The sequence below is a fragment of the Phoca vitulina genome, unplaced genomic scaffold, assembly GCF_004348235.1.
Source record: "Phoca vitulina isolate PV1807 unplaced genomic scaffold, GSC_HSeal_1.0 scaffold24, whole genome shotgun sequence".
Classification (NCBI taxonomy): domain Eukaryota; kingdom Metazoa; phylum Chordata; class Mammalia; order Carnivora; family Phocidae; genus Phoca; species Phoca vitulina.
In genome coordinates, this window is record NW_022589727.1 from 8,966,338 (window position 1) to 8,980,022 (window position 13,685).

At 35.7% G+C, this 13,685-nt stretch overlaps 1 protein-coding gene across 20 annotated transcripts in view; it reads right to left on the reverse strand.

Annotated features, from left to right (window-relative positions):
- Positions 1–13,685, reverse strand: part of DTNA (dystrobrevin alpha) — a 344,311-nt gene that overhangs the window by 232,351 nt on the left and 98,275 nt on the right. The gene's annotated exons all lie outside the window — the stretch shown is intronic.

The following is a 13,685-nucleotide window of genomic DNA, read 5'->3' on the forward strand; positions in this document are numbered from 1 at the left end:
ACTCCAAGAAAGTTAAAACTCACTGAAAATAAAACTCAATAAAATAAAATGTGATCTGACTGATAATAAATATAGACTCTGTGCAAAACTGGAGTGGGGATGTAAGTTTGTCACCAAGCTTTGTGGAGAAAATGGGTTTCAGATGCTCCTAAGAAATGTTACTGTTTTTATTTATTCCATATTCTCCACAGTCTTGTTAGTCTTTCCTGCTAGTTTAAAATTTTACTTCCTATTTTCAAAATGGAGTATCTCACTATTAAAAACATACAAGACAGTGCAAAGTAATGTTAACTCAACAAATACTACTGTCTGTTCAATGGTGAGAAAGAGTGGAGCATTAGGGTGGTGTAACTGACCTCAGAGATCACAAGTGGGGAAAGCATGAAATACACCCTAATGCCAGAGATGAATGCTATTATGAAAGAGGAAGTAAATTGAGCTTTGCTAAGGTACAATTAGAAACAAATTTTTAAGACAACTATATCAAGCACTGAAAATTAGATCATTAATAAAACTGTGCATTTACTTCAGCTCTAAGAATCTAGACAGCCAGAAAATTAAAAAAAAAAAAAAAAAGGAAATGGAGAGCTTATATAGTTTTCCTTGTACAATAAAGAAAGCTTCCAAGTTTATCTTGAGAGAGAAACTTTTTCCTGGCACAAATTCTTATGAGCACTGTGTGGTATAGCTCCTTATTCTGAAGCTATTGAGCAATATGTAGCATAACATTACTGCAGATGTTCAAAGTTATTCTTTCTTTATTTTCCCAGAGTGCCATGTAGTATGGTAAACTTTAACAGTGGCCAAGGGCACAAAATTAAACAGTTACTCAGTAATGATGTTACATGTGTATGGTGGGGGGAGGAAAGAATGGAAGACAATGAGCTTGATGTATGTGATCCAACTTACTACAGCACTTAGAGATGTCTTGGCATATACTCTTAGCACAGTCCGTTCAAGGTTAAATCTTTTTGGCAGCTGCTCAAAGTGCCAATATTTTGTATGGTTGATTGAAGAAAGATCTATATGTTTAAACAGCAGGTGAAACGGCAGCAGAGTTGACATTCTATTGGAAAATTTAAGAAGCCTGACTTATACTCTCACACAGAGGTGGGTCACTCTAATACACAAAGAGATGGATAAACTCTTCCTCAAAAAAGAAGAAAGAAGTTCTGCATCTGACCTTGTGGTTTTATTAAGTCCCATAAAGCATGAAAGAAATAATTTGGGCCTAGAAATTTTTGAGTAGTTCTCACCATTATACTACCTGAATCCACAAAAAGATTCAAGAAATACTTTTGTCAACTATCTGAATATTTGAGTAAAAAGACATACTGATGGGCCCTCCTGGGTGTAAATGCTTCACCTGACCTAGTAGGGTTACTTAGTATTGTTCATTTGAATATTAGAGGATGTGTATTTTATTTTTAGCATTGCTAATGTAAAGTCTTTCTTCCTGGTAGCAATTTGTAAAGGCTATTAAGGCCACTCCTGATTGTGAGAGAAAAAAATCATACCATCTTCATTACTCAGGCTGCCTATATTTCTGTAGGGTTGGGCACATGAACATGTCTCCAATTCACCTAAATGCCAATCCAGTTATTTAGATCTATCAAATGAGGAGGATATGGCACAGCTCTTTTTATAAGATTTAAAACTGTAATTGAATCTGCCAAAAGAGCATGCTTGGGTAGCCTCATCACAGATTGGGGATGCCTTCTGGGTTCTACCTACTTGGCTCATAGCCACTTGTGATTCAAATCATAGGGTTTTAGAGTCACAGACACTTTCAGATTTACACTGCTATAGTCCTTCATCTTGAGTTTCACTATTTATTAAACAGAGCCATCTGAAAAGAATCTTTCTCACTGAGTATCAGAATGGTACCTCTTTTGCCTTTCTCCTAGTTGATCTATGCAATTCTGTATCTTCTGACTTATTGGTACTGGATAAGGTGGATTATGTGAGTTGGTGAAGAAATGTCTAGCAGGACTCCAAAGTTTGAGTGCTTATGGAAGATTGCCACAAGATGCTATGAGGCCATGAGAAGAGATAGGAGGGACCCTTTAGGACAAACACCTCTGTGCTAAGTGTGCTGCTTACATGGACAAATATTTCTCTCATCTCTTTTAGTAGGCATTCACAGTATTTCAGAAGAGCAGAAGAGCTGAAACTATGAGAAGATGATGATGTGTGGTTTCTTTTTTTATATAAACTTTGCTTAAAATGTCCAATTTAGAACTAGGTTAGAGAATATTTGGTTTATAATGAATTAAACTAAAAACAATGTGGAAAACCCCTCCTCCCCAGTGTTGAAAATAATATCCCATCTAAGTAGGCATTATGTTTAATGAGAAGACTATTGCAATATTCTGTCTCTTCTCTGCCTCCTTTCTTGCCTTTTTTAAAATCATCATCCAGGGTGATCAATTTCTTGTAACCCTTAGTACCTAGAGCCGTGCTTCTCAAACAAAGGCGATTTGTAGTCAAAAGAAGCTCTAAAGCATATCATCACTGTGTTGGGAGAATGAGAAACTATTACATAGGCATGGTGCATTTTTCTGGAAATTTGGAGAAAAAGATTTTGATGCCAAATGAAACAGAGGTTTCTTATGGAGCAAAATGCAAATACATGAGAATTCAAAGAAATTGATTTCCATGGCAGACCATGTATATAGACACTCTGGTTCTATATCTTCCTGTTATTATGCACTTATTGTTTTTATTTTAATTAATTAATTAATTAATTAATTTGCTTTGTTTCCTTTGGGGAAGGAGTTTGGATTTCAGAAGCACTAAATGCTCTAAGGAATGGAGGAAAAAACCTTGAAATGACATAAAAGGCCTTCCCCATCTGGGTACCTACTGACCTCTCCAAAATCACCTCCTTTCACTGTACTCTCAAACTCCAGAATACCAGTTGAGCGCCCCTCTATACACCTGTTTCTGGTCTTTGCTCATGCTAGTTTTTCAATCTTGAATGCCTTTCCATCTTTCTTCATCTAGATAACTCCCACTCACCTGTGAAGATCCAATATAGGTATCACCTCCTTCAGGACCTCTCTGGGCACCTGAACACTCTATTATTTCCTACACTATGAGAAAATTATCACCATATGTACCTGTCTTCCTAGGGCACTCCTTAAAGACAGGGACTTGGCAGGGTGTAGGTCATTTAAAACATCAAATACAGGGTCTAACTCTGAGATTTATGAATGTCTTACTCTAATACACAGGTTGTGGATCATGTAGACACGAGTCTTGATTATGACATGATTATTAAAAAAAGGGCATCGTTCCTTTCTCTTTTATTTGTGATTTTTTGTTGTTGTTGTGAAATAATGAAAGAATACAGTTAACTAAATCTGATTTTTCTTTCATTTTGTACTTTGAAAATATGTATCAAATTATGGGCTGGGAGACTATATAGACTTTATAATGCCAAGATTTAAATTTCTTCTACTGAAGTTTCAGTTATATCAAATAGATTTCTAAAGAATTCAAGTAAGAAAAAAATCTGAGAGCCCTCCAGTGGTCAAAATAATATATGCAAATACAATCATTTACTCAACATCCCTCCCTCCAAAGAACTTAAAACATTTCAGCCTTGTTGCTATAAAAATGCGTGCTCTGATTATTTTCTGATATCACTATTACATTAAATTGCTTTTTAGCAGTTTAGGAAAACAGATGTTTATCCAAACCATGTAAATAAACCACAGAAAATAGCGGCACAATCCACTCATTTATCAATGAGAGATTTTGGGTAGTTGCTAGAATGTAACCATGTAAGGGCAATCCTGAATCTTGTCCAGATACGAGTAATTTAATTCCTTCTGTGGAGGCCATTGAAAGAAATGTGGCTGTATATTAAAACCACTCAAGATAAAGAAAAGATCCAGTCAACCCTAGCCGTGTCTGCTACTTCTATGCTCCCCTTAAGCACAGAATTGTATTTTAATGTGTGTATTCCTAGACTTGTAAAAGCGTAGTGTGTGTGTGGATGTGTGTGTGTTTCTAAATTGTAATTTTGATGGTTTACCTAAGAAATGTGTTGGCTTCTCTTTTAGCAAATGCATATCTAACTAAGCCAGACAGCAGCTCTTTCCTTTGCTTCATCTCTTGTCATCAGAGTACCAGGAATGGTTTGGCAGAAAGCCTTGAGTAACGTCTCTGCCTTGAAAATTGTCAAGCTCTATCATTTACCCAAATGCTGCAGAACTGAATGGTGAGGGTATTTTGTTTTGTTTTGTTTTAATTAAATTCCTATATCGCCTTATTAGAAAGTAAAGCTTGCTTTAAAAAACTCCCTCCACACATTTAGATTCATACAAATGGTGTTCAATATAGGATTAAGATTCTTTTTGCAAATATAGAACAATATACTTAATTATTATATTCCAAAATCTTTATAGATCACCCCAATAGATTGGTGCTTATTTATTTCAAGAAGTTAGCAACTCTGATCAGAGGAGAAATGCTAAGAAAAAATATTACACCCTTTCATTTCTTACTCAGAATTTTTTTTGCTTGTTTTCTAAATGGTTTAGACAGAACAAAAATGTTCATCAGTTTCCCTTTTGTATGGTAATGTCTGAAGACTTACCACTGTAATGTTCCTAAGTTAAAAAAAAGTCAAGTTCAGCTAGCGTCTGTGAATGACCTTCAAGAAATTCAGCCTACTGCAACAAATGTTATGGGCAATTCTCAGAAAGTATACTCTCATGGAGTAAGTTATTGCCTAAGACAAAAGTGGGCATTTCTGGAAGCTACTTTGTGTCTTTGAGGCCACTGGGGTACCATTTAGGAGACTGAAGCAATAATTTACCCTTGTGCAATGAAAAATGTAATGTAACTTGAACACCAGGATCCTTTGCCTCATTAAGTTAAACACTTCCCTCATGTCATTTTAAAGGAGAGATTATAATACTGTAAATCTAAGTAATTTAGATTTATGTTCTGGCGTCTGGTAAATGGTTACACAGGATATTTTTCAGCATTCCAAATGTTTTAGGTGCTAGGCAATTTCAGAATGTAGATATAATTGACTTTGTAATTTGGCAAACAATAGAGTGTTCTGCCTTGTGGCTATTCAGAAAGTTGCAAAGGAACAGCCCTGCAGAGTTGAGAAGAGATTTTCAGATTCCCCTGCAATGGATTTTTAGAGGTGTTGCTGACATCATTATGGTTTCTGAATCTTATTAGAACCCCAGGGGAAAATATAAACAAAAATAAACCAGGGGAGAAATGTGGGCTAAGAATTGATGCTACCCACACCTTTGATTGAATGATTTCTCTTTGTACGATACAGAAAGAAGGTATATTTCACAGGTAGTTTTCTTTTTTAAAAAAATGCACAAACAAAAAATTATCTCTTGCTTTTAAAATGTTAGGAGGAGAACTAAAATGTTGATAAAGAAAAAGCAGAATAATATTACAGGATAGGATGAGGTGACGAAAGGATACAGGCTCCCTGTCACACCTGAACACCCTGATACTAATCAGTGAACCTCTTATCTAGAATTTTCTTTGACTAGAGTTGCTGATAGTATAAAAGTTCATGGAGCAATTGGTTCATTTTAAGCGGTCACAGCACTTAATTGAATATAACACACATTTAAAAAAAAATGGACATTTTGTTTGTGTTAGTCTATTACCCTTCTTGCCCTGAAAAATTCCCATAGATGGCGACTTTCATAGAGCATCTTTTGAAACCCAACAATTTACTTTTCCTTTTTAAGCTTTAAAGTTTTTGAACTTAAAGGAGGTGAACAAAAAAAAATCAAGAAACAGATGTTGAAGTTGAAGATTACTCTTCTCTTCATGAGGTCTTCATAAAGAAAGGATAACTAAATCTTATAATTAATAATGTGTAGTCATATTCTAAAATGGAATAACAGTTTTAGATTTTTGAATGAAATGGGCAAAATAGTACAAATCCCTGTAGAGTTCTGGATTCTGATGAATACAGCCAATCTCTTTAATTGTGGCTGCATCACAAATTATACACCCCACTAAAGTTAAACAAATATTACTGGGTGCCCTACCAGTTTAAAATTTAATTTCTGTTGGTGCTTAAAATCAATGCCATTTATCAGGAGAATACAAAGTACCCAAGAGTAAAGATATTTTAAAGTCCTTTAAAATTCTCAGCTTTATGTTCTCAAAATATTACATGAGCTGCCACATTATCACTTTTAATTATTAATACAATGAACAAGGGGTGATTTAAACAAGAATTTACAAAGTATGTTAAAATGTGTATTAAAAAGTATATTAAAATATGAGATATATATAAATATTGATATATGTTGATGCATATTGTGTTTATAGATAATCAAATTATATGTTTTATATATATGTATATATATGTGTATATATACACATATATATATACAAGTTAGCTTGAGAAACACTGGTTTGAAAAAAACTGGACTTTAAGAACCCCCTAACGCTGAGGATCACCTAAATCTCTGAGCGAGATATGGTATACAGCATTTTCCAACTTCATTTGACCCAGGATACTCGTCTTTTTTTTTCCTTTTTGCATATAGCATTTCCTTGAATTGCTGCTTCCAAGAACATAAACTGGATTTGCTGATTTAAATAAAAATCCAAAGGCCTTAAAACATTGGCTTAATAATTTTCCAATTTTCAAGCATCTCATTAATCTTCAAATTCTTCAGTTTTGCCTTGTTTGTGTTTAAAATTAAACACAAAACAAAAAAGAGTATTAGAGTGGTGTAAATCCTACTCAAAACGATGCATTTCTAATATGTAATATATATATCACCATTCTTCTGGGGGCATTTTCTCTAACCCTAGTCTTTTTATTTTGCCTCTTGTAAATACTAGGGGCTGGGGCTATAATGGATTATACTCCACTGCTTTTTTCTCCATTTTTTTCTTTTGCTACACATGATCAGTTCTTGAGATGGGAAAGTGTAGAAGTAATGTTACACTTTTGCTCTCTACAATCTATAGAAATTGCCCTATCAGAGGCACTTTTCTCTTCCCAAGGTTATTCATGGGTAGTACTTCTTGAGAGATTTCCCAAGAATTGGAAAAGCAGTGGCAGGAAAGGTCACAGGCACTCAGGAAAGAGCAAAGATTTAGGGAGCCAAAAGCCTTAGTGGGGATGAGCATGAAAGGACGAAAAAAAGAGAAAGAAGAGAAAAAACGCTAGCATCGGATTACAGGTAATTGCCTACAAATTGCAAAGGCACCTGTTCACAGGTATACAGTAGTCCCCCATCATCCACGGGAATACGGTCTAAGATCCTTACTGGATGGCTGAAACCATAGACAGTACTGAACCCTCGATCTACTATGTTTTTTCCTATACATACACAACTACGATAAAGTTCAGTTTATAAAGTAGTCACAGTAAGAGATTAACTACAATAACTAATGATAAAATAGAACAGGTATGCCTGGTTTTGGCTCAGGTCCTGATCTTAGAGTCATGGGATTGAGCCCCACACTGTCTGCTTAAGAGTCTCTCCCTCTCCCACTCATTCTCTCTCTCTCTAAAATAAAATAAATCTTAAAAAAATAATAAAATAGAACAATTATAACAATGTATGGTAATAAGTTATGTAAATTTAGTCTCTCTCTCTCTCAAACTATTTCTTATTGTACTGTACTCATGCTTCTTCTTGTGATGATTTGGGACAATAAAATGCCTGCATGAGGAGATGAAGTGAGGTGAGTGACACAGGTTTGAGACACAGCGACAGGATATGACTGACTGACCTTCTGACCACTGGTCAGAAGGAGGATCATCTGCTCCCCAATCCCGGTTGACCACGGGGTAATTAAAATCGAGGAAAGCTAAACCGAGGATAAGGAGGGAATACTGCCTAAGACTTGAGTCTAGATCTTTGTTCTTCTGGGGGTTTGGGACTGCCTATCATCCATTAGTATGGAATTTATTAGAGGTCTTCATAAAAATTCCAGCTCTTTTCTCTTTTCAGGCATGTGGCAGGATTGTATTTCTCACCCAACTGAAGTTAGGTGTGACCACATGGCATGCTTTGGCCAAGGAACACAGGTCACTTCCAGGTGAAAGTGACAATGTTGGAGAAGGGCCGGCAGCCAACCCTCAGTAGATAATTTGGACGAGTGGGAAGGAAACCTTGGGTTTTATAAGCCACTGAGATTTAGCAGTTGTTTGTTACCTCAGGAAACTACACGTAGTATATCTGGAGCACTTCCTATGTCTGCATCTTAGTTTTATTGTATATAAAAGAAAATAACATATGTCTCTTACCTACCAAATAGTATAAAACATTGGATGCTGTTTAGAAGAGAATTGTTACACTTATCTGAAGTGTTAAAAACAACACCTTTTCATGAGTAAATATGTTTCTACAAATGGGTGGCAATGAACAGTCTAGGACTAGGAAGTTCATATTTATTAGAAGATAGATTTCATTCAAAATTAATCTCCATCTCTTAATACAATTAGCATCTGTGTTCTTGAACTATGATTAACTCAGTGAATTCATCCTTTCGGCACTCATAAACCTATGTGCTACTACATTACATAGGAATGAGGTACAAACAGTAAAATGAGACTAAAAAAGAAAAATAGTAAAAATAGCTATTGCCCTCTTTAGAATACACGAAGCTTTACAAAGCTTTCATGACTCAGGCTGTCCCTGAGTCATCTTCACACCATATTCATCTTGCAAGAATGCAAAGTCCAACTTTATTTATGCAAAGAAATGTACTTATATTTTATATTAAGATACAACACAGTCTCCTATGCGATAAAAAGACATGTTCCTCATAACTTTTTTTTTTTAAATAATTTGTTTAGGTCTCTTTAAACGGTTCTATAAGAGAACATCTGCTAAATAATAGATTTAAAAAAAATTAAAATAACCCCAAGACTCCTCAAACTTAGCATTCTGAAAGGAAAATACTAATTGTTGAAAAAAGGCAAAGTGACTTTTTAACAAGTATGGAGATTAGCACAAATAAATTAAGAATATAAATTATAAAATAGTATAAAGGAATTTGTTAATTACATCCACTGTTTTAACATGACATACTCCAGGGTCAGTGTCCAGTGAAGGGGACTAGATGAATAATTTCTTAATCCAGCACAGTTAAGTCACAAGTTAGGAGCTTGATAGAGATTTATTGAATTAATAAAACAAATTAGCTCAGTTACTTGAAAGCTGTGATTTAAAATCAACCAATTTTCAAGAGCTAGTATTAATTTGTTTTTTTTACTGATGAGGCAAAAAAGAAAATATTATATTTTCATATTTTGTTATAGAGAAATCTGGGTTCTCATCTAGATACTGACTTTGAACATTTGATTAGATTCAAAGATTTTTATTTAAATAATATTTATTTATTTATTTATTTATTTATTTATTTATTTATATGTAAAACATTTTCTGACTCCATCCATATTAGGGCTTTTTCCTTTGTGGAGGTAGGAAAGCACTGTATAAGAAAAAATATCAACCAAGTTTCTTATTTTTCTAAATCTCAGGTGTTGGCATGTCAAAAGCATATAATAAATGTGTGACAAATTTACAAATGATCTGAGGAATATGAAATTAGTTAAACATCCTGAGATTAATAAGCTGTATTTCCTCTCTTTCTGGTTAGCACCAACTATATTCAATTTGTAATAATTAAATGCAGTGTTGTTGTTATTGTTTAAATTCAGCATAGCAAAATGAGATTAACATCTAAATCCTTAAAGTTTTCAAACGAAAATTTTCAGCCACCTTTAAATGTAGGGTCACAATGTCGTATCACATAAGCAATCAACTGCTTTCCTTCTAGCACCACATTGTGATCTGAAAAACAATCCAGTGTTTTCCGATGGTTCAGATTCAGGCTGTGTGCAGTGAGATTATTTTGATCTAGTTGTGTCAGGTTGACTTTCTCCATTGTGTTACCCAGCAGTGTGGGCTAGATTTGTTGAAACATGTCAGTTTTCCAACTCTGTGACTTTCCGTGTTATTGTGAATCTCTCTGACAATATACAGGTAATTTATACTTAAACTTCCTATGATCTCTCTCTGCATCACAGTGATGTTATAGAGTCTCATTTGCCAAAAATGGAAATAGATGGCCTCCTCCCCGCAAAATAGCAATAACCAAACAAACACATGCATTTTTAACTAACTCCACTTGACATAGAGGAGAATTAATGATCACGATTCCAGAAAAAGAGTCTAAGTTCAAAAGAATAATGATATTTAGAATGAAAAAGAATAAAGTGAATAAGGAATTGTTGTGAAAAAACTTCCTCATAATAGTGGTCTGTTCATTTCCTTAAACTTAAATTGACTGGTTTCTACGTGTCAGTTACTGAGAATACAAAAATGAGCAAGACACAGTCCCTGCCATCAGAGGTTCCCAGAATAGTGGGTGAGCTATGTAAGTAAAGAAAATTCAGGGAAGGTGACTTACGAGGTCAACCTTGAAGAAGTAGGATTTATCCACAAAGGAGATGAACAATGGGTATTCGGGGTGGGGGTGGGGCAGGTAGGTAGACTAGCACAGAGATATAATAGTGTATGGAATATTCTGGAGGCAGAAATTATGTGCAAATAAAGTATTGGTGATAACCAGTGAAGTAGTGGAGAGGGTGTTAGACAAATAGGTTGAAGCTTTGTGATAAGGCCTTTAAGACATACTAAGGAATTTATTTTGAAGAGAATGGTGAGCTACCAGGGATTTTTAAGTAAAGGGGCAATCCATTCATGTCTATGATTTTGAGAAGATAGGTGTGTTGGTCCCAGGGTGGGAGATGTGTTGGGGAGTAGACCCTAGAGGCAGGAGAACAACTGGGAGACCATAGTAATACCCAAGTGAGATGATGAAGAACTGAAATAGAGCAGTTGCAAGGAGAATGGAAAGGAAGGAATATATTTAAGATAATTTTTAAAATGTGGAGATACTTGGATAAAGGCCAAGAGAAAGTGAGAGGAGTCAAGGTCAACAGCTGTCAGTGATGGTGGTGGGGTGGATTAGAGAGACTGAAGAGATGACTAAGGAAAGGGGCCAGCTAGGGACAAATAAAAGGACTGTTAAGTATTGTTGACAGCTCAAACAAGGTTGGGAAACATGAATCCTCCATGCATTTGCAAATTTCTCCAAAAGGCCACAACTCAAACTAAAAATCAGAAAAAGTACCCCAAATCATCAATGATGTTAGCAGACTGCCTAACACCTTCTTTAGCACGAGTATATTAAAAAAATGACTATACAAGTAGTAGGGTGAATTTGCTTTTCTGGTAACAGTAATGAAATAATTTGGACTGACACTCTCACTAACTAAAGATATTTAAAATATTGAAACAGCAAAGAGCTAATAAGAGGGTGAGGTTTTGACACACAGAAATTTGGAAGACCAGAACTCAAGAGAGGCAGCTTATCTTTGAAAGCTTGGGCCTTTGGGCATATGAGTATCGGGAACAAAAATCTGTGAAACCAGCTGCACTTTGGGTAGCCTTATGGGTTTTGTGGGAATGTCAAAGCCCACGGTCCTCAGATGAGGGCATGAATAAACTAACACAACTTTAACTCGGGAATCTCAAAAGGCCATATCTTCCTTCAGGGTAGGAGTGAACCCCCCCAAAACGATTCCTCACACAGATTTGCAGCCTTGTTTCTTACACAGGGGTCATTCAGGAAACTTGGGTGTTGCACTTTGACAAAGAAAATTCTGGTCTGATATTGCCCACAGGTGCCTGCCAGAAGCAAACCAAAGTCCCCTCTGGAGGAAAACATCATCCCCACTAGGTCTCAATTTATTCTTACAAGTGATTTTTAAAATACATTTCTAACAGATAGTCAAAGATACCTAAGCAACCAAGAAAATAAGATACCATGAGTAAAACTGGCAGTCAAATCCAGTAATGCTTGAGATATTAGAATTAGCAGACATATATTATAAAACTACGTGTACTGTATTCAACGAAATAAAGCCCAAGCTTGACAAATTTCAGCAGGGGACTAGAAACTATGAGTGACACGACTGCAGTAGAGAAATACTTGTCCTCCTTGTCAACACTATTTGACCTCATGGTTTAAAATTCTTACATTTTAGAATTTAAAATTTTGTGCTCTTTTTTGGTTTTCTTTTGACACACTGAAAACAAAAACAAAACCCCATACTGAAAAGCCTGATATAATTTTATTTATATGTATAATTCAATCAGAAATATATCAGTTGAGTAAAAGTCACCTGGAAGTGTGTTTGTGTGTGTTCACATGTATATGGTGAGCACACACACGCTTGCACTCACAAATTTCTTGGAAACACCTACGATTTCTGCCAGGCTCACTCCTACTGTCAACAGATCAGGACTCAGCTGGGTGAAGCAAGGGGAACAGGAGTCAATGTCACTGGGGAAAATTTACAAAGGTACCATCCGCTTGTAGAGAAATGAAGTGAGAAAATTCACTGCAACTTTCTGGAAGATAGGTCTTGACTGCAAGAAAAAAAGGGTACTGAGCAGTGATATTCATCAGGGGTCCGGAAGGATAAGGAGGACTGGAAGGGGAGAGGTAAAGGGGGCAGAGAGAGGAGGGTGGGGACGTCAAAACTGAGCCCTGCCAACTTCACATTTGGTTTTGGTCTTGCTAGATCATTCGGTAGTTGTAAAATCAAGTGACTCTCTCAATATAATGCTCATTTTTCATTTTAGAAGCATAACGCAGCGTATTATTTATTCTTATCAAAACTGAAAGATCCGTGTTAAGTCATTCATTGTTTGTACTTCGTGTAGCCGACTTAGTTCATTAGAATCTGGTCTATCTGACAGAGCAAAACCCAGCCAGTTCCATTTAACAACTGTTCAGCCCCACGCTGTAATAAGAACGTCAGCAGATTTATTTTCCCCATATAAAGTAGAATTTCCAATTCACACCATGTCCTCTGTGACTATTATGGACAGTATTTACTCAGAAGGAATGCTGTGCAAGTTTGGGAAAGCTGTCTCTAAGAGCAGAGCTGAGAGGTCATTCGACAAAATAAGAAACAAAACCTATACATGGTCAAAACATGAAGAGAACTGAAGTTTGTCATTCTTTCTTTTAAAGAAAAAAGTTTGAAATCCTTAAAACACAACGTGGTAATAGCAAATAAGACAACTCTCCCTCCTCCACTCTCAAGCTTCACATAATCAGAACGCCTCCATTCACTTAGCAAATATCAGCTTTTTGGAGGAAGAGAACCTGCTTGGAATTAATGAGGCGACATCAAAAAATAACTTCTATTAATAAATTGTTCTCTTCAATGGAAAACTGCCTATTTTTTTTCTCATTTAAAAAAAAAACAGATTATCTTATAAAGGCTCCTTATACACTTCGTCCCACCTTTAGACCACCTCTTTTTCCCTTCTTTTATTTATTTTCCTTTTTCATTTTTTAAATTAGGAAGGGTCACTGTGCCATGCAAGGAAATCCCTCCACCTCACAATAAGACAGTTGCAACCAATGGCATCGTAAACCCAGTGACATTCAGTGGGTGTAGTGACATAGAACCACTGACATTGTAATTCAATAACGGCAGCGTGTTTAAGGAATTAAGGGAGGAAAATGTAAGTAAGGCTAATAAAGCAAAACTGAAGTGACAGACATGCAAAGTAAATTTCAAAACTAAGCTGAAACACTCTCTTTCTGCTGCATAACTTGTAAAATGCCAA